At 33.4% G+C, this 16,432-nt stretch overlaps 1 long non-coding RNA gene across 1 annotated transcript in view; it reads right to left on the bottom strand.

Annotated features, from left to right (window-relative positions):
* LOC117078918 overlaps positions 1-15,590 on the bottom strand; it is a 62,428-nt gene extending 46,838 nt beyond the window's left edge. Inside the window, exons 1-2 of the long non-coding RNA XR_004435197.1 lie at positions 15,280-15,590; positions 465-548 (exon numbers count right to left, since the gene is read on the bottom strand). This is a non-coding gene — a long non-coding RNA (uncharacterized LOC117078918). The remainder of the gene's footprint in view (positions 1-464; positions 549-15,279) is intronic.
* Between the last annotated feature and the right edge of the window lie 842 nt (positions 15,591-16,432).

The following is a 16,432-nucleotide window of genomic DNA, read 5'->3' as shown; positions in this document are numbered from 1 at the left end:
AGGACAGTGTGGAAATTTCTCAAAGAACTTAAAACAGAACAACCATTTGACTCTGCAATCCCACTATTGGGTATACACCCAAAAGAAAACAAATCATTTCATCAAAAAGGCACATGCACTTGTATGTTCACTGTAGCACTATTCACAATAGCAAAGACATGGAATCAACCTCAATGCCCACTGAGGGAGGACTGGATAAAGAAAATGTAGTACATATACACCATGGAATACTACACAGCCATTAAAAATGAAATTATGTCTTTTGCAGCAACATGGATGCAGCTGGGGGCCATTATCCTAAGTGAAGTAACAGGAATAGAAAACCAAATACTGCCTGTTCTCACTTATACATGGGAGCTAAACACTGAATACACATGGACAAAAGATGGGAACAATAGACACTGGAGACTGCTTGAAAGGGGGTATTGGTTGGAAGATTACCTATGAGGTATCATGCTCATTACCTGGGTGACGGGATCATTGTACACCAACCCTCAGCGACATGCAATTTATCCCATGCAAGAAACCTGCACATGTATCCCTGGAACCTAAAATAAAAGTAGAAGAAGAAGAAAGCATATAATCTCTTTAAAACCTAGATTACTTAATTCCACTGAAAAATAAATAGTAATTTTACTTCCACATATTATATACCCCATTATACATTTTTACTATTTTTTCTTTAATCAAATATAGTTTAATACAATTTTAATGAGAAATTAGTTTTTATATTTATTCACATATTTACTATTTAAGAAACTCTTCTTTCCCTTGTGCAAATATCTCTATCCAATATCCTTTTCCTTAAGCCTGAAGAACTTTCTTGAATATATCTTTTAGTGCAAGTCCCCAGTGACAAATTCTCTCAGCTTTTGTTATTCTACAAAGGTCTCATTTAACCTTCATTTTTGAAAGACACTTTTGGTAGATACAGATTCTAGATTAACATTTTTCTCAACTCTCTAAGAATATCATCCCATCGCCTTTTGGTTTGCATTATATATAATGAGAAGTCAATTAAATTTGTTACCTTGTATGTAATATATCATTTTCCTCTGAAGACTTTCTCTTCATTACTGGGTTTTAGTAGTTAGACTATGATACGTCTAGATGTGGTTTCATTTATTCATATTCAGTTTAGGTTTCACTGAGCTTTTTGAATGTGTAGATGTATGTATATCACCAGATTTAAGAAATTTTCAAACTTATTTATTCAAAATTATGTTATGCCCTACCTTCCTCACCATTAAGTACTTCAATTACACGTGTGCTAGAGAGCTTATTAATGTCCAACATGTCACTGAATCTCTGTTCATTTTTTAAGTTGGTTCTAGTGCTCTGATTCATTGTCACTAAACATTTTCTTCTATGGTATCTATCATGCACTTAAAACTCATTTAGTGATTTTATTGCTTCAGATATTCTATTTTTCATCTCAAGAAGTTCCATTTGCTTCTTTTATAAATAGGTTTTATTTTTTTCTTCTAATTATGTTCATATTTTCTTTTATTAAACATATTTATACTAATTTAAATTCCTTTTCTTTTCTTTCTATCAGTATATAACAGCTCAGAAACTATCGTCCATGGAACTTTTTTGGTACAATCCATGAGTTAAGAATGGTTTGCATATTGTGAAGTATTGTTAAGTACACACACACACACAAATACACGGCAAAACAAAACAGAGAAAAACATACAATAAAGACCATAGGCAGCCTTCAAAGCCTAAAATATTTACATTATGGCCTCTTATATAACAAAATATTGTTTGGCCCTTAATTTATGCCATTTCTGAGTTCAATTCTGCTGATTGATGTATCTACTGACTATGAGTTTATTGCCCTACGTTTTTTTTCTTTTTGAGACAGAGTCTCACTCTGTTAACCAGGTAGAGTACAGTGTGGCACAAGCTTGGCTCACTGCAACCTCCACCTCCCGGGTTCAAGCGATTGTCCTGCCTCAGCCTCCCGAGTAGCTGGGACTACAGGCATATGCCACCATACCTGGCTAATTTTTGTATTTTTAGTAGAGACAGGGTTTCACCGTGTTAGCCAGGATGGTCTTGATCTCCTGACCTTGTGATCTGCCCGCCTCAGCCTCTCAAAGTGCTGGGATTGCAGGCGTGAGCCACTACATCTCCCCTGCCCTACTTCTTTACATGTAATTTTTGATTGGATGATGAGAATTGTAATATGGCATTGTTGGTTGTGTAAATTTTGTCTTCTATAAAAGAATGTTTTATTCTAGAAGACAGTTTTTTAAATGATCATTCTGAGGATTGCTTTTCATCCTGCTAGGGCAGGTTTACAGTAACTTTTATTCTAGATTTAGTTTCGTTCTACTCCTAAGGTGTGGCTTTCTGAGGTCTCTCCTGTATGTCCCAATTACTCAAGGGGGTCTCTCTATTTCAGATCATCAAACTGTGAATGTCTCCCAAACCACTGTAATATCCAATTGTTTTTAAATTTACACTCTACATAATTCTTCCTTTACTACTAGTTGTTTTTTGCCCAACCTCATTGACACCAGTGTAGAATTCAACCAAAGATTTTGCCCAACATATGCATACCAATTTTGTATGTAGCTCATTGTTGATATAGCTTTTATTCATTCATACTCTACAATAATAAACCACTCTTATCAATTTGAATAATGCATTTTCTTGAAAAACAACTATGTTGGTCAGACACGGCATAGATCAGTCATTCATTTCTTTTGATGATTCATATTCCATTGTATGGCTATGCTGCATTTTATTTACCTATTCATCATTTGAAGAACATTTGGACTGTTTCCACTTCTTTGTTCCATAAATAATGTTAATATAAACATTCTTATATAAGTTTTGTGTGGACAGATGTTTTTCTCTTGGGCATATATGAAAGAGTGGCATTGCTGGGTCCCATAACTACTTTAGAAATTACCACACTGTTTTCCACAGCAGTGACACCATTTTACATTCCAACGAGCAGTGTATGAAAGTACTGACTTCTCCACAACTTTGACAACACTTGTTATTATTGCTCTTTATCATAGCTATCCTAGTAGATGTGAAATTACAACTCATTGTGATTTTGACTTGTATTTTCCTGATGTTTAACGATGAACATCTTTTTATGTACTTACTGGTTATTCATGTATCCTTGGAGAACTATCTATTCAGATCCTTTGTCTATTTTTTAAATGGGTTATTTATAATTTTATTATTGAATTTTATTAGTTCTTTATATAGTTGATTCCTGAAGAACAGAGGTTGTGGTGCTGACTTCCTGCACAGTCAAAAATTCTCATATAGCTTTTAACTCTTCAAAAATTTAACTACTAATAGCCTATTATTGACTGGAAGCCTTACTGATTACATAAACAGTTAACACACATTTTTTATGTTATATGTATTATATATTGTATATATACAGCTTAATATAAAGTAAACTAGAGAAACAAAAATATTTAAAAATAAGAAAAAGAAAATATATTTACTACTCATTAGGTGAAAATGGATTATCATAAAAGTCTTCATCCTTGTCATCTTCACATTGAGTAGGCTGAGGAGGGGGAAAAGGATGGATTGGTCTGGCTGTCTCAGGAGTAGCAGAGGTGAAAGAAACGGAGGAGAAAGAAGCGGAGGCAGAAGAGACAGGCACACTCAGTGTAACGTTTATTGAAAAAATTCACACATAAGTAGACCCGCACAGTTTAAATCTATGTTGTTCAAGTGTCAACTGTATATTCTAGATACAAGTCCCTTTGCAGATATAAGATTTATAAAAAAATTTCTCCCATACCGTGGATTATCTTTTCACTTTCTTTATGATGTCTTTTGAAGCACAGAAGGTTTTAACTATGATGATGTCCAACTTATCTATTTATTTTTTGTCACTTTAGTGCCATATCTAAAAAACCATTACCTAATTACAGGTTATAAACATTTATATCTGGTTTTATCTAAGAAGTATATAGTTTTAGCTCTCAGCTAAAATAAATACATGTAGATATTTAATCCATTTTGCATTGACTTTGTATATAGCATGAGGTAGAGGTATAATTTCCTTCTTTAGCATGTGACTATCCAGTTGTCCCAACACCATTTGTTACAAAAAAAAAAAAAAATCCCCATTGGAATTGTCTTGGCATTCTAATATTATGATTTTTACTTTGGACTTAAAGAAATAATTTCAGGGACCCTCTCTGTCTCCAGACAACACTTAGAGAATGGCTACAGAGAATGGACATACATATATATTTATATTTGATATAGAATGCTCTCAGAAGCCATTTAAAAAACAAGCTTCCAATGTGCCTAAATCTTCATCCTCCTGAGAGAAACAGGTTATGTAGATGAATAGCATGACAGTAATTGAGCAAAATATGCTTTCTGTCCTAGTGAATGACCTGTGATTTCTCTAAAACATGTAAGCATGTCTTCATCACCTATTGCCCACGTATAGACTGGGATAATACAATATGACTCTGTAGGATCTAAATGCTGCTTTATATTTGGAGTTTTTACTTACCTAAATACAGATAAACTGAAAGATACATTATGAAATCCTCAAAGTTATGAGTTTAGGTTCTTAGGATAGATAAGACCTCTGGATTTAAATTTTGGTCTCAAAACTTGCTGTGTGGCCTCAGCATAATTTTCCAAAACTTTCTAAGCCTCTGATTCCTCATTCATAAAATAAAGACAATAATATTATTTCATTATGAATATTAATAATAATGTTAAAAGCTCTCTAAGTCTCTGTTTCCTCATTCATTAAATAAATACAATATTATTTTATTATAAATAATAATATCAATATTCATAATAAAACCTTATATTATCAATGTAAGGTATAAAGCAGAGAATATATAAAGCACTTGGCACAGATTTGGGCATATACTAATAACGCAATACATATCAGCTGTAATTAATCAACAAACATTCTTTGATTATATATCTGTGTTAAATACTGGAAATAATAAATAAGAATCAGTTCTTGACTCTAAAGCAAGGATTAACATATGCCATCTTCAGCAGCTTCCTATACGTTTGCTTAAAGACTCCCTTTTAGGGTATATTTTTATGCTTAGATTCATCTTCTTTGATCTTCAGTTAGTCCAATGGCTTGTTTTTTTACCTACCCTCCCAAACTACCACTTTCAAGACATAACACAAAGTGATCAAGTATCATTTACATTTTGATATGAACTTATTTATACCAAAGTATTTGTTGAGGTTCATTCAGTCATTCATTTCTCCATTTATTCATGAATCCAGTAATCAGACTTTATTGAGCACTTACTAGTCCTAGACACTAAGCAAGCTGGGAATATAAATAAGATCATTTCCAAACTGTGAAAAAGAATATAGGTTAATTCATGAACATGAACCATAAGAATATAAAACAATTTTATAATTAATAATAATTACAAACAAATACCATAAATGTCCAAAGAACGATAAGGGAAAATGTGTTTGAATGTATCAAATCAGCCCTGGATTACGATCTTTAAGAATTAAAAGGCCGGGCGCGGTGGCTCAAGCCTGTAATCCCAGCACTTTGGGAGGCCGAGACGGGCGGATCACGAGGTCAGGAGTTTGAGACCATCCTGGCTAACACGGTGAAACCCCGTCTCTACTGAAAAATACAAAAAGCTAGCCAGGCGAGGTGGCTGGCGCCTGTAGTCCCAGCTACTCGGGAGGCTGAGGCAGGAGAATGGCGTAAACCCGGGAGGCGGAGCTTGCAGTGAGCTGAGATCCGGCCACTGCACTCCAGCCTGGGCGACAGAGCAAGACTCCGTCTCAAAAAAAAAAAAAAAAAAAAAAAAAAGAATTAAAAAAAAATCAATAAGAACCAGTGAAGAATTTCTAACTGGAGGAAACTGCAATCATAGAGTAGGATTTCTACTAGATGAGGAGAAAGAAAAGGTACAGGTATTTCTCCCTGCTCCAGAAAAATATTATATCCTAGAATAGCATTAAGGAAAATCACTTGTATTACATTTAAGATATCTCAGGACTGCTCTTAAATGCCTGTCTTTCCCTTCCCTTCTCAATTCTCTTCCTTTTACCTAACGCTTGCTTGCTCTCAAGTCTACTTTAAAGCACTGAGATAACAGGATTTAAGATCCTCTCTTTTTTTTTCCTTAATGTTGTATCTTCACTTTAACACAACTGGTGAAACTGGATTTATTGACATGATAAAGATGACCATGAAGTCATTATCTTAGACACATAATGCACAGTTTTAGGATCAGTTTCTGCTGTCTTAAGTGTTCTAGCACCTACTACACATAGCCTATGAGAAACATGAAATTGTTCAAGGAATTTGCAGGCCTAGTGAAAGAAACCATATGAGGAGACCAAAAGTAATCTCAGGATTAGATATGTCTTCAAGGTAGAGTAAGATTCAAAGTCCTGACAACCTGAATATTTGACCAATCACACAAACTAGGTCCTGAACAGATGGGTACAAAGGAAAAGTCTAAGAAAATGTCATATATTTATCACTACTATTAATACATTGTATTGCAAGTTTATATATGGAATACTTGGCCATTAGAAAGTACGCTGGACTTTATATGATATACAAGGACATATTTTTTCCAAACAAGAAAAAATGTACCTTGTCTAGGACAATTTCTTCTTCCCCTTGGTTTTTTTTCTGTTTTTATTAATAAAGCCCACTATGCCTCATCAGATAAAGATAAAATACTCCAAATATAAAAATAAAATCAAGGAGTTAAGAATACCAAAATTCCATTTCATATGGAGACAAAGGCTTCTTGTTCTTAGCACATAAAGATGCAACTCCAGAACCAAGGTCCTAGGTCTCCTTAGCCATGACCCAGTCAGCACATTGCTTCAAGGAATGAATAAGCTTGAGCTCCTTCTAAGGTTTAGATTGTGCATCCAACACTCAGTACAAGTGGCAGACACAGTGTTTGTGTTATAGAATCCTAACCATTGACGAGGCTCTGGGATTCAATGAAAGTCTATGGTATTATGCACTGCCTATATTCTTGAATTGTCAAGGATGATGGTAATATAATAGTGAGGATAAATAAATGCTAAAACAGAAAAAAATATAGCCACTTATGTATCCATTCATGAAATGCAAGCCATCCATTAAATACAAGTCACTGAAGAACTAGAAAACTGAAAGGGAAACTTTGAGATTTTACATGAGCTATGTATAAATAAAAATAATTGAAACAAGTAATTGAACTGCTATATTTCTATTTACTATTGAATGATACAGATATTAAATATATCAAATTTTCCTTTTATACATGTTACTTGATTAAAGAGTTCATCTGTGTCTGTGTACAGTTATCATAGTTTGTGTCTCATTTAAAAAGTAAGTTGCTTCTTGGCCGGGCGCAGTGGCTCATGCCTGTAATCCCAGCACTCTGGGAGGCCAAGGAGAGTGTATCACCCGAGGTCAGGAGTTCGAGACCAGCCTGGCCAACATGGTGAGACCCTGTCTCTATTAAGAATACAAAAATTAGCCGGGCATGTTAGCAGGAGCCTGTAATCCCAGATACTCAGGAGGCTGAGGCAGGAGAATCACTTGAACGCAGCAGGTGGAGGTTGCAGTGAGTAGAGATCTTGCCACTGCACTCCACCCTAGGCAACAGAGTAAGACTCTTTCTCAAAAAAAAAAAAAAGAAAAGAAAAGAAAAAAGAAAAAAAGTAAGTTGCTTCTAATATTTTTAATTTTAAAAAGTACCTCTCATGTTAAAATGTAACTATAAAGTATTTGAATAACTATAATTTACAGTTGAGACTGTATGCCAACCTTGAACTATTTTGCTTAATGGATTATGTGATTATATGATTACTGCCTGACATGTCATGTCTTTGAATCATTATAACCATTTGAAAACAAATACTTCACATCATATAGAAGAAGCCTATGAATTAGTTTCTGTTGATCACCCATAGGTTAATGATCACTTCAAGCCTATTAATAAGATTCCTACAACTTCACCAGATAACCTGTAATTGTATGCATTTTTTTATAATAAGCACATGTGTTTATTATGATATCGTCCTTAGCAAGGCTTTTATATCAGTTTTTCATTCTTTTAAGTTGAGTTATGCCAAGTTGCTTCCTGAAACCAGAACTGATTCTACTTTGTCCAACAAGCATAAAAAAATCTCAGAATATAAATAGTTTAAAGATACTTTTTTTCCTACTGTAAATGGCACACAGATGGTGCTTAACTGTTCTCTGAATCAATTCCAAAAATGTGCAACATCCTCAATAGGGAGAACTAAAGATGGCTGAGGTTCTATGAAAATCTTTAGAACTTGTAAAGGCTTTTCTAGATTTTAGATTGAAATTTTATTACCTACAAAGTTGTTTGGAGCAAAAAACATTTTCCTAGAACATGATTTTCAATGACATTTAACAATGTCTAATAAAATATTTTAGTTTACTTTGTACATTATTTCATGGATAGGAAGACTTTAAAAACCCAAATACTTCCAAATTCAACCCCACCCTCTGGCTAGCTTGTATGTTCACAGATGGAGCTTTTAACAATTTTATTTGGATTTCACTCTTCCTTGAAAGATTTATCATCCTGTTTCCAGAATTCTATGTATCTACATGTTTTATTCTCTTGCATTTAATTATTCTCTTCTCTTTCATTTCCCTTCTCATATTTCACACCTTGTCTTTCTTCTTATCCTCATAAAATAGGAAGGTGATCAAAACGAGGTAGAAGCAAGTAAATGAATGAGAGAATAAAAGAAAGAAAAAGGAGCAAGAGCAGGATCTGTAAATCACATGATTCCCACAGAAGGCCTGGCACCCACCTAATGACTCTCATACACAAGTCCATGTCCGCAACCAAAACATGACCTAGGTGATATGCCAGTATTTTCCATCATGAAGTCAAGGATGACTTAGAAAAACATTCCTGGAAATTTGGGGACCTCAAGGAGCCATAGAAATACATGTCATTCAAATAGAGTAATATTTTGTTAGAGAGTGTCCCAATTGTCAAATGAATATAGAAATTCTGAATTTCCAGAATCAAATAAGGGGCAAAAGTTTCCAACATGCAAAAGTTTATGAAGGTTCTAGGCAAAAGGCCAGCATAATTGAGGGTTCATACTACTCAAATCAGCTTTCAAAACTTTCTGAAAATGTGTTTACATACTGAGTATGTTTCTCTTCAATATTACTATGTATCAGTCACTCTACAGGGTTCTATCCTACAAAGATGTGACAAATGGTCCGATACCAAGAAATCATTGGCTAACAGAGTCACAAAGAGCTTCTCTTGTCTTCCCCTATAAGTTTTATAGCTTTTCTTATGTTTAGGTCTATGGTTCATAATGTTAATTTTGTTTAATTGTCAAAGTATTTTTTATGTAGATATCAAATTATACTAACACTGTTGGTTGAATAGACTATTCTTTTCCCATTGAATTATTTTATCAAGTTAATTTGAAGATAATTAACATATGTGAGTCTATTTCTGTAGTCTATTCTGTTCCATTGATCTATATGATTGTTCTTATGCCAATACCACGTTGTCTTTACTAATGTAGATTTGTGCTAAGTAAAGCTAACTGCTAACTCACTGATAGGCAGTGTAAGTGCTCAGATATTTTTTCTCCTTTTCTATATTGTATAGGCTATTCTAAATTATTGATGCTTTCATACAAATTTAAGAATAAACTTGTCAATTCCCCAAAGTAGTCCTGATTTGAATTTGAATAAAATTGCATTCGATCTGCAGATCAATTTGGGAAGTAATATTTTAACAATTTTGAGTCAAGCAATAAATACATTATATAGTTCCATTACTTTAGATATTCTTTAATTTCAGAAATGTTTTATAATTTTCAAAGTGCATGTCTTGCATATATTTCATTGAAGTGATGAGAGAAATTTCATATTTTTTGATGCTGTTGGATAGGGTATTTTTTTAAAAATTTTCCATTTTAAATATTTATCACTAGCATATAAATAAAGCAATTGAGTATTAAAATATTAACTTTATAAATTTTATGGCCTTGGTAGCTTACTACTTTTTAGTGTTAGGTTTTTATAAATTTACATTTGGGATTTTTTTATATTAACAATCATATCATCAGTGAGTGAAGAGCTCACAGTATTTCTTTACAATCAGTATGCATTCTCTTGACTTACTGAAGTGACTATGACCTCTAACAATGTTGACTAGATATGGTTGGATAGGTTTTTACTATTAAGTAAAAGTACAATATCCACTGTAGGTTTAAATATTTTTTGCCTATTTATTATATCTATTATTGAGAGAAGAGTGTTGAAAATCCAAACTATAATTGTGGATTTGTCTGTTTGTCCTTGCAGTTCTACCATGTTTCTGCTTTATGTATTTGGAAGTACCATTATTAGGTGATTCAAATTTTACCTTTAGGATTGTTAGGAATGTTATGTTTTCCCGATTAATGGATCTTTTTCACCATGCAATTTCTGAGACGGAGTCTCACTCTGTCGCCCAGGCTGGAGTGCAGTGGCCGGATCTCAGCTCACTGCAAGCTCCGCCTCCCGGGTTCACGCCATTCTCCTGCCTCAGCCTTCCGAGTAGCTGGGACTACAAGCGCCCGCCACCTCGCCCGGCTAGTTTTTTTGTATTTTTTAGTAGAGACGGGGTTTCACCGTGTTAGCCAGGATGGGCAATTTCTTTATCTCTGTTAATACCCATTTTTCTTTAGATTGGTGCTTCACGGTATACATTTTCCATCCTTTTACTTTTGACATATTTCATTATTTTAAAATAATTTTCTTATAAATAGTAAATATTTGAGCTTGTTTTTTAAATCCAATTTGGCCATTTCTACATGTAAATTTCAGTATTTAGACCATTTATATCAAATACACTTTTTGATAGGGTTGGGCTTAAATCTATAATATGGTTGGGATTAAATCTTGCCATTTCTTATCTAGTATTCCATCTGTTCTTCGTTTCATTCTTCCTCTTTTTCTGCCATATTTTGAATTGAGCACTTCAATAATTTCATTTTATCTCCACTATAGGCTTATTAGCCATATATCTTTGTTTTATTTTTTAAATTGTTGCTCTGCATTTTACAATATGCATTAACTTATCACAGCTTACCTTCACACAATAGTATACCACTTTTCGCACAACACGTGACCCTTACAACAGTATACTTCTATTTCTCCCTTCCTATCATTTGTACTACTGTCATATATTTTGCTTTTACACTGGTTATTAACCCCACAATATTTTACTATTCTTTTTGTTATAAAGTATGATTTATCTTTTAAAAAGGTCAAAAGTAAGGGAAAAAAAATCTCTTCTATATTTGTCTAAATTTTTACCATTTCTGGGATATATCCATTCCTTTCCATAGACACAGATTTCCAACTGACCTCATATTATTTCTGTCCTTTATAAGACTTATTTTAAATAACATATCTTGTGGTACAGGTAAGTTAGTGATAAATTTTCTAATTTTGTTTTTAATGTGAAAAATTACATACTTTTTATTTTTAAAAGGGACTTAGTTGGGTATAGAATTATTGCTTGACAAGTTGTTTTGTTTCTTTACCCAGTTGATATGTCACTTCATTGTTTTTCTCTTCGTTTTGTTTTTTCTTGCTAGCTTTCTGATGAAAAGTCTACTGCCATTATTAACTTTGTTCTTCTCTATATATTTCTTTTTTTCTTCGGGTATTTTCAAGATTTTTTCTTTATTTTTGTTTCTAAGCAGTTTGATTATGATGTACCTAGGTATATTTAGCCTGCTAGGGGTTTTTGAGATTTTTGGAACTGTTGTTTGTTAACTTTAGTAAATTTTGATGAATTCTTGGCCTGTAACTCTACATGAATTGTTGGGTTCTCACTATTCCCTGTTCTCATTCTGGGATGTCAAGTCTAGGTATTTTGTAGAGTTTGATAGTGTCCCATATTTCTGGATGTTTAATTCTGTTTTCTTCTCTCTTTTTCCTATTTGCATTTCGAGTTGAATTATTTCAAATGACTTATCTTCAAGTTCATTGATTTTTTCCTCTTCTTTGTCTAGTTTGCAGATAAGTGCAAAGGAATTATTTGTTTCTGTTAAGCATTTTCAATTTATTTTTTTATACTTCCCAGTCTTCTACTGATATTCTATTAAATTTTATCTACATTTTTGCTAGATTTTAAAAATATTAACATAGTTATTTCAAAGACTGCTGAAATTTTCCAACGTCTGAGATATCTCTATTTCTATTTCTACTATTTTGTCTTCTTGCCAATGGGTCTTTTTTTTGTCTCTCTCTCACACACACACACACACACACGAGGAAAAAACAAAAACAGGAATGAAAGTAGATATGAATAAACATCAAACATTGTGTGTGAAGAAACAGTAGAGACTGAGGTAACTATTATTTGTACCCAGAAATTGATATATCTCTTCTTCTCTAAGACTGTTAGTGTTGGTAGTTGAGTCAGTCTCACCAGCAGTTGAAATGGATGAGAGTTTTGTAGTTGCTGTATTTATCTCAGTGCACCACCAACTTCAAATTTCTCCAATGATGGACCACAGCTTCCTCCTTGTGCTTAGTGTGACATGTGGAGTACTGAAGGTTTCATTTGGTGATTTGGTGTTCCTGCTCCATTTTCTACTTTTTTCAAGCCCTACTCATGACATAAATCTCTTTCTGAACTCTTACCTCTTCCCAAGTGAAGGATTGCTAATGCTTGCTACTCTCTTCTGATATTTCTAGTATGTATATTGATTGGTTATTTCTTATTGCATGTAGTAGAATACTTGAATGATAAATATACAACAAAAGTGGGTTTTATAGCCACTGAATAATATGATTAGCTACCAGAATTTGAAATATATGCTCAATATATAAAATATGTCATTAAACCCAGAGCTAGTATAAACTAGAGACAAAGCCTACACTAAGATTCTTTTTTTAATGCCTGATATTTACTTCTTTAGAGTTAATATGCTCTATGTCCAGAAATTACATCATTAAAGATTATGATTTATTAAATTTACCAATAGGCACTTGCATGATAAAATGAACTCGGGTACTAGATTATTAAATCTAAGTCTAGAAAAAAAACCAGAATTTCACATTTGCTTCACATTGGAGGCTGAAATAACCTATCTTGGGCATTCTCTGTGAAGGAGAATATAATCCCCTGAGGTTTACATACATTCCTTGATTATAGATAGTGGCACAAGAAAAATTCAAACTGGATTACTGCCAAATAGAAAGAAAACTAAGGATGGGTTTTTTGTTTTCTTTTTGTTTTTTTTTTTTTCCCCAAATGACTCTAATTTGCTTTTAGACATTTGGTGTTTTAACAAACAAAATGTCCATTAATTCATGCCATCTGGGAAGTGCTTCTGTGCTTGGGACATAAAGTCAAGGATTTTTCTGCTCTGCTATCTTTAACTGGACTATTTGTAATAATGAGGTTCAGATATTCAACATTAGATAAAATAGTCCCAACAAATGACTTAGTGAATATTTTGATAAAGGATCTTCCACATGCTTCTTACTGATACATGTTAGTTGACATTAAATCCCATCTCCTTCCTTCTTTCTTTCATTATTTTTCCTCATTTTCTTATTTGTTCCTCATGGTAATTTCTGCCAAGCCACAGTTTTTACAGTACTACAAAGGAGAGCACTATTTTTAACTTCAGTAACTCAAATGCTACTTTCATTATATTTATCTTTTTAAACTACCACTTATATACCAAAATATATTTTTTAATTAAATTTAAATAATGTTTAATTTAGCCTTACCCTAAGCAATTATATATTCATCAAATTAGTGGTTCTCAAACTTTAGTACACATTAGAATCACCTGGAGGGATTGCTGGGCTTCAGCTGCAAAGTTTCTGATTCAGTGTATCTGCGGTGGTGCTTGATGATTTGCATTTCTAAGCTCCCAGGTGATACTGTTACTGTTTGAGAACCACAATGTAAAAACCACACTATTTTTGGTTTTCCTGTGCTTATTACACAAACACACACACACACCACTCATTTTGTAGTATACTAATGTATATTCAATATATAACTATTAAAAGTGAAAAGTTGCTTTGTGAACTACCAAAAAATATTCTCACCTATTGCACTTTTTTTTAAGGAATTTTCTAGCAGATCTCACTCTATTCTCCTGATAAATCATTCTCTATTTAGTTATTTCTACTTCTTCCCTACTTTTTTCTTTGATTATAAAGCTCCAAATACCTGTAATGTTATGTATTAGTTTGTTTTCACACTGCTATAAAGAAATGCCAGAGGCTGGGTAATTTATAAAGGAAAGGGGTACAATTGACTCACAGTTCCACATAGCTAGGGAGGCCTCAGGAAACTTACAATCATGGCGGAAAGGGAAGCAGGTACGTATTAACATTGCAGCAGGCGAGAGAGAAGTGCAAGCACGGGGAATGCCAGACGCTTATAAAACTATCAGATCTCGTGAGAACTCATTATCACGAGAACAGTAAGGGGAAAACCACTTTCATGATCCCATCCTTTTCCACCAGGTCTCTCCCTCAACACCTGGGGATTATAATTCAAGATGAGATTTAGATGGGGACTACCAAGCCTAACCATATCATTTTATCTGCATGCAGATAAAATGTCTCTTGTTATACTCACACATACAGCATTAATATACAGGTGTTTGGGGTTGCTCATTAGTTGTTTCATAAATATACAGGGGTCTGAAGTTGCCCATTAGTTGGGAAAAAAAAAAAAAATTTTGTCGCAAGAAACCTAGAGAAAAGCTTACAAGTACCCAATAGGAAGACCAGAGTTCATCATGCTATTTTGAACAGCCCTTCTTTCTCCACCTCTGCCTCAAAATCTAGCTGAATTACATCATGATTTTAAATCTTAAGACCATGGTCTCTTCAACACATTACTTGTAAAGCACTATTGAAGTAATGGAGTTAGAGAACAGCATTTAAGGCTGGTTGTTTATTAATATATGTTGACAGTGAGAACTATAAGTGCAGATTAGACAAATAATATGACGGGATTACTGAGATATCATTCTTCTTTTCATTATTGTCTAATAAACGTTATTACTAATACTGTTCCAACACTTCAATAAAGACAAGGTCTGCAAAATCAGAAAGGAGATGGAAATTCAAGATATTTTCTAGAACCATGTCTAAAATAAAGGCACTCGGTATTACATTTTCACACACAATCTGGAAATGCACACCCTGCTTACTTTCACCCTTAGGATTTCCCTCACGTTGCCCTTCTCATCTGGAATGTCTTCCTTTCTCACCTCTATCAATTCAAACTTGACCTTTGCTTTCAGGCTCAGCTGGAACACCACCTCTTCAACACAGCCTTCATCAATCTTTTTTTCCTTGGTACCCCTAAAGCAATTATAGAATGTATTTTAGCACTTATATTCTGCTGTATATTTTCAACATTGTTTAATAAATATTACATTTTCCTCAATCAAAGCAGGGTGTCCCTCACAGCCCCTATAACTGTGCTAAGTATATGCTAAGTGATTTGTCTTTGTGTTTATATATTCTAGTGACTCCTAAAGAAATATCTAATTATACTGTTTTCCCTATTATTTAACTATATTTCTTATTTTACTCATAAATAAAAATAGTCTGAGCCAAAATTCTACTGTTAATTCATTCTATTATCATAGATACGTTTTATATGTGTATATTTTACTTATTGTCTTAATTTTTATTTAATTCACTATGGCCAGCATAGCATAATTTTATAGAAAATTTGTATTGTAAGTCAGTCTTTAATATGAAGTCAATTTTTAGATTAGTTGCCTAAATGAGTAAATAGGCTCTTAATAATTCTGACTCCTCCTAAAATCAAGAAAAATATCCCAAATTTTATATCCATAAGAAATTATAAAACATCATATAATTATACTGCTTTAGAAAAAAATACATAACATCAGGAAAAATACAGTTGTAGCTATAAAACATTATATACCTAGTTTATTTGCATTTTTCTTTTGTCAACACATCATTTTGGCATCATGTAGACAATGTTAATGTCTATACAGTGCCAAAATATTTACCATAACAGCCAACTGACATGTGGGGAAAAAAAATCAACGTAATTTCTTTTGTACACTTGATGCTAAACAACTGATTCAATTTATTTTTTAACATAGAAACAACCACATTAATCAATATTTTGAAAAATGTTTATATTCTAGTCCCTCAAATTTAGCCTAACAAAAGATTGGGAGGAAGATGACATATACTTTGTCTCCGCCAAAAGGCATCTTGCTTCTTCACAGAAGCTACAGAGGACTCTCTGGCATATGGAGACAGTTTTTACCACTCTCAGGTCCAGTGGTAGTCTGTTAAGGAGGAGCGGGAAATGCTTTATCGACCACAAAAAGGAATTGTCTCAAGAAGCTTCTACCTTTATAAATAAAATCTCAACTG

The sequence above is a fragment of the Trachypithecus francoisi genome, unplaced genomic scaffold, assembly GCF_009764315.1.
Source record: "Trachypithecus francoisi isolate TF-2019V2 unplaced genomic scaffold, Tfra_2.0 Lachesis_group7, whole genome shotgun sequence".
NCBI classification, from domain to species: Eukaryota; Metazoa; Chordata; class Mammalia; order Primates; family Cercopithecidae; genus Trachypithecus; species Trachypithecus francoisi.
Note: the sequence above shows the minus strand (reverse complement) of the source record. Positions and strands in the feature narration are given on the sequence as shown.